Consider the following 6,000-nt stretch of genomic DNA (forward strand, 5'->3'; position numbering starts at 1 on the left):
CTTGCCACGCCCAGCCCCTCACCGCTGCCGCCCTGGAACCCCCTTTGCTCGCCGTGGCCTACACCTCTGCCGGCCCCGCCTCGCTATGCCGTCGTGCTCCGGTGGCCTCGCCCCGTCGCCCTTGGTTGGGCTCGGCCCCGAGCGGGTGGCGCCCGCCACCGCTAACTCAGCGCCCGTTAACCACCCCCTGTGCCTATGACAGATGGGGCCCACGCCCAAAAATAAAACCTAAAAAGAGATTAAATAAATAAATATTGTTAAATTAATTAATTAATTGATTAATTAGCTAGTAAGTTAATTAGTTAACTTAATTAACCTGCTTAATAACCTAATCAACCATATTAATTAATCAAGTGCTGTTTAGTAAAACATGTATCAATGACACATGGGTCCCATTGACCAGTCAAACCACTGACTGGGATAGCCCAGTCAATGACATGCGGGTTCCATGGGCCCCTTTTGACCAGTCAACGGTCTAGTCAAACGCTGACTTGTCAGCCCCTTAGACACAATCTGGGTACACTTCCTGTGTACCCATAGCATTTAAGTACAAAATTAATTTCGAATTAAATTAAATCCTGAAATTAGAAAATCATTTTAAATCTTTAAATTTTAATATAAAATAATCCGCAACTCAGATGGAAAAACTTTGTACATGAAAGTTGCTCAGAACGACGAGACGAATACGGATACACTCTCCGTTCGTCCGCCACACATCCCTAGCATAGCAAACATGCAACTTTCCCCCTCCGATTCATTGTCCGAAAACACGAAACACCAGGGATATTTTCCCGGATGTTTTCCTCCTTCGCCGGTATCACCTCCTACTGCGTTAGGTCACCCCTAGCACCGCGTATTGCCATGTTATGCTTTGTATTGCTTTGATTGCTCTGTTATTTATTATGTTCCCCCTCCGTTACTTCTTTCCGGTAGACTCCGAGAATACTGCCGATGTCCGTGTGTTCGACTACATTGAAGATGACCCTTCCTTCTTGCCAGAGCAACCAGGCAAGCCCCCCCTTTGATCACCAGATATCGCCTACTCTTCTCTATACTGCTTGCATTAGAGTAGTGTAGCATGTTACTGCTTTCCGTTATTCCTATCCTGATGCATAGCCTGTCCTTGCTACTACTATTGTTACCATTACCTGCTATCCTACTGCTTAGTATAGGATGCTAGTGTTCCATCAGTGGCCCAACCCTCTTGTCCGTCTTCCATGCTATACTACTGGGCCGTGATCACTTCGGGAGGTGATCACGGGCATATACTATATACTTTACACAGTTACCTTACATATGATACTGTTCGGAGATGGGGGCTGAAGGGGCAGGTGGCTCCATCCCGGTAGAGGTGGGCCTGGGTTCCCGACGGCCCCCGACTGTTACTTTGAGGCGGAGTGGCAGGGCAGGTTCCGACCACCTAGGAGAGAGGTGGGCCTGGCCCTGGTCGGCGTCCGCGGATACTTAACACGCTTAACGAGATCTGGGTATTTGATCTGAGTCTGGCCATTTGGTCTATACGCACTAACCATCTACGTGGGAGTAGTTATGGGTATCCCGGCATCGTGGTATCAGCCGAAGCCTTCGTGACGTCAGCGACTGAGTGGCGCGTGCCGGATTGGACTGGAAGGCCACTAGGCTAGGTCTGCTTTCGGCCGCGTTCGCAACATGCAGGTGTGCTAAGGGCGATGGGCCCAGACCCCTGGGCGCTTAGGTTTAGACCGGCGTGCTGACCTCTCTGTTGGTCTAGGTGGGGCTACGACGTGTTGATCTTCCGAGGCCGGGCATGACCCAGAAAAGTGTGTCCGGCCAAATGGGATCGAGCGTTTTGGGTTATGTGGTGCACCCCTACAGGGAAGTTAATCTATTCGAATAGCCGTGATCTTCGGTAACAGGACGACTTGGAGTTGTACCTTGACCTTATGACAACTAGAACCGGATACTAAATAAAACACACCCTTCCAAGTGCCAGATACAACCGGTGATCGCTCTCTCACAGGGTGACGAGGGGAGGATCATCGGTTAGGATTATGCTATGCGATGCTACTTGGAGGACTTCAGTCTACTCTCTTCTACATGTTGCAAGACGGAGGCTGCCAGAAGCATAGTCTTCGAAAGGATTAGTTATCCCCCTCTTATTCTGGCATTCTGCAGTTCAGTCCACATATGATACCCTTACTCCATTTGATACCCATGCATATGTAGTGTAGCTCCTTGCTTGCGAGTACTTTGGATGAGTACTCACGGTTGCTTTCTCCCTCTTTTCCCCCTATCCCTTCTACCTAGTTGTCGCAACCAGATGTTGGAGCCCAGGGGCCAGACGCCACCTTCGACGATGACTCCTACTACACCGGAGGTGCCTACTACTACGTGATGCCCGCTGACGACGACCAGGAGTAGTTAGGAGGATCCCAGGCAGGAGGCCTGCGCCTCTTTCGATCTGTATCCCAGTTTGTGCTAGCCTTCTTAAGGCAAACTTGTTTAACTTATGTGTGTACTCAGATATTGTTGCTTCCGCTGACTCGTCTATGATCGAGCTCTTGTATTCGAGCCCTCGAGGCCCCTGGCTTGTAATATGATGCTTGTATGACCTATTTTATTTGTAGAGTTGTGTTGTGATATCTTCCCGTGAGTCCCTGATCTTGATCGTACACGTTTGCGCGTATGATTAGTGTACGATTAAATCGGGGGCGTCACAATAAGATAACTTCAAAGGGAAAACTCAATCCATTACAAGAAGGTAGAGGGGAAGAAACATCCTTGTAATAGCAAAGCTCGCAGCACATCAAGACCATGCCAAATCGAGAACACGAGAAAGAGAGAGAGATCAAACACATAGCTACTGGTACATACCCTCAGACCCGAGGGTGAACTACTCCCTCCTCATCATGGAGACCACCGGGATGATGAAGATGGCCACCGATGATGATTTCCCCCTACAGCAGGGTGCCAGAACAGGGTCTCGATTAGTTTTTTCGTGGTTACATAGGCTTGCGGCGGCGGAGCTCCTAATCTAGGTTTATTTCTAGGGGTTTCTATATTTATAGGAATTTTTGGCATCGAGAACAAGTCAGGGGGGTCCACGAGTTAACCACAAGGTCGGAGGGCGCGCCCTCCACCCTTGTGGAGGCCTCATCGCTCTTATATCCCAACCCTTTTGCTTCGGGGTCTTCTACTGGTCCGTAAAAAATCACCCTAAATTTTCAGGTCAATCACTCTAAAACAAGGAAAAAACAGAAACTGGCACTGGACTCTAGGTTAATAGGTTAGTCCCAAAAATCATATAAAATAGCATATAAATGCATATAAAACATCCAAGGTTGATAATTTAATAACATGGAACAATAAAAAATTATAGATACGTTGGAGACGTATCAGATGCCCGCACGTGCGTCAGCGACCTTGCGCGCTACACCGAGTTCCTGCGGGAGGAGGAGGAGCGCCCGTTGAGCACACAAAGAGCCTTACCGCCACCGTGGGTGCGGCACAGGCCACCTCAGAGGCGAGGAATCGGGAGATCTATGAGGAGAACCACCGCTTCGAGAGGGGTCGTCTGGAGCGGCAGAGGGTGTTCGAGGTGAGTGTCGCTAAAGGTGCAGCAACGGCAGTCACTGTATTGTAGTTGTCCAGCTCGTCGGTAGGCTCCTCCTCCTCTGCCTCTTACTAAGCGCGCTTGGCAGAGGAGAGGCTGCCGGAAATAGTACAAAGCCCCTCCGTAGTTGTAGTATTTAGGGGCTATTTTGTTCAGTTCATCTGACTATGGATGTGGTGGAACTGTAAAACATACTTAAAATTAACTAGTATCTAAAGTAGAACAAGCTATTTCAGTATGTCGTTGGCAACAATTGGTGAAAAATTTGGTCGGTTCAGCTGTCGAGTTGAACTGTTTGTATACAGAACGATTGCTTAATCTATGAATGAAATCTATGCTTAATTACTGAATTTTAGTTGCAAAAATTAGACACCGCTAGTGATTTTTAGCTTCATATTTTGACAAATAACATTGTTACAAGGTTGACAAATGGCAATGATACTAGATCAACAAATGTAAATCTTTCTAGTTTGACAAATGACAACATACCCAATATGACAGATGCAAATCTTACCAAATTGTATGTAAGTGGTTGCACATGGGTCATCCAAAAGAACCGTTTGCGTTGAAGAGATGCACAAATCCTGCTTTCACTTTGCATACGGGTGTTCTATCAAAAATGTTTGCGATCAAGAGCAGCACAAAATCCTGCTCGGCACATTTTCCCTTGGATTCCTGGGGAAGCTGTCGGTTTGCATACGGGTGTTCGAACTAAAACGTTTGCAATAAGTGCTTTATATTTAAAAACCATTGATGTTTTTTCAAAAGAAAATAGTTTTATAAATCTGTATATTAAGAGAGAGAAACGTAAGTTCGCTCAAACCATATCTTTCATTTAGTCATACTGCGAATTGATATTCATATGATCGAGATACAGTATTAAACCGAAGAAAAGAACTATTTCCGGCGGCAGCTGAGGAGGGGTGCCGCGCCGTCGTTGTCGTCCTTCGGGACGCCATTGTTGAAGTCTTCAATGTAGCACAGAATGTTCTTCCCTTGTAAATCAAACATCATGTCGTCGCGCAACCGATGGGCGGGGCGCGGGAGGATGGCAGCTGGCGGCGCTGAGAGGTAGCGGTCGAGGCGGTGTCCCATTCGAGTAAGGGGAGTGCGCGCACGGGCACGGGCGCGGCACATGCAGCCAAACACACGGGGACCGCCGCCGCGGTGGGTGGAGGGTCGCGCACGGGCGCTGGCGCTGACATGTACACGAGCTCGCGTGGGTCCATGGAGACCTCGCTGGCGCCCGCGGCTTCCATCTCTACGGTGGTGCCCGGCGACCAATCCCTCAATGCTACGGGGATGGTCGCTGGCACGGGCGCAGGGATGGGAGCTGGGACGGGAGCGGGGGTAGCAACCGCCGCGGCCAGCTCATTCTGGGCCCTGCCCATGAGGCCCCATTACTCCTTATTTTCGATCTCCTCCGGCTCGGAGTTGACTTTGTTGGGGAACATAGTATTTCAAAAAAATTCCTACGATCACGCAAGATCTATCTAGGATAAGCATAGCAACTAGCGGGGGAGAGTGTGTCTATGTACCCTCGTAGACCGAAAGCGGAAGCCTTTGGTAACGCGGTTGATGTAGACGAACATCTTGGTAATCCAACCGATCAAGTACCGAACGCACGACACCTCCGAGATCTACACACGTTCAGCTCGGTGACGACCCTTGAGGGAGAGTTTCGTCAGCGCGACGGCGTGGTGACGGTGATGATGAAGTTACCGACATAGGGCTTCGCCTAAGCACTACGACAGTATGACCGAGGTGGAAAATTGTGGAGGGGGCACCGCACACAGCTAAGGATCAACTTGTGTGTCTATGGGGTGCCCCATCCCCCGTATATAAAAGAGGGAAGGAGGAGGAGGGCTGGCCACAAGGGGCGCGCCCAAGGGGGGGAATCCTACTCCTAGTAGGAGTAGGTTCCCCCCTTTCCTAGTCCTAGTAGGAGAAGAAGGAAGGAGAGGGGGGCGGCCCCCTAGCCCTAGTTCAATTTGGTTTGGGCTAGGGGGCACGTGCCACACCTTGGCCCGCCTCCTCTCTTCCACCATTAGGCCCATGAGGCCCAATAACTTCCCAGGGGGGGTCGGTAACCCCCGGTACTCCGAAACTTATTAGAAATGACCGAACCATTCCGGTGTCCGAATGTAGCCTTACAATATATGAATCTTTATGTCTCAACCATTTCTAGACTCCTCGTCATGTACGTGATCTCATCCGGGACTCCAAACAACCTTTGGTACATCAAATCACATAAACTCATAATACGAATCGTCATCGAACGTTAAGCGTGTGGACCCTATGGGTTTGAGAACTATGTAGACATGACCGAGACACATCTCCGGTCAATGACCAATAGTAGAACCTGGATTCTCATATTGGTTCCTACATATTCTATGAAGACTTTATCG

This window comes from Triticum urartu, chromosome 6A (genome assembly GCF_056163025.1).
Source record: "Triticum urartu cultivar PI428250 chromosome 6A, HENAU_Tu73, whole genome shotgun sequence".
NCBI classification, from domain to species: Eukaryota; Viridiplantae; Streptophyta; class Magnoliopsida; order Poales; family Poaceae; genus Triticum; species Triticum urartu.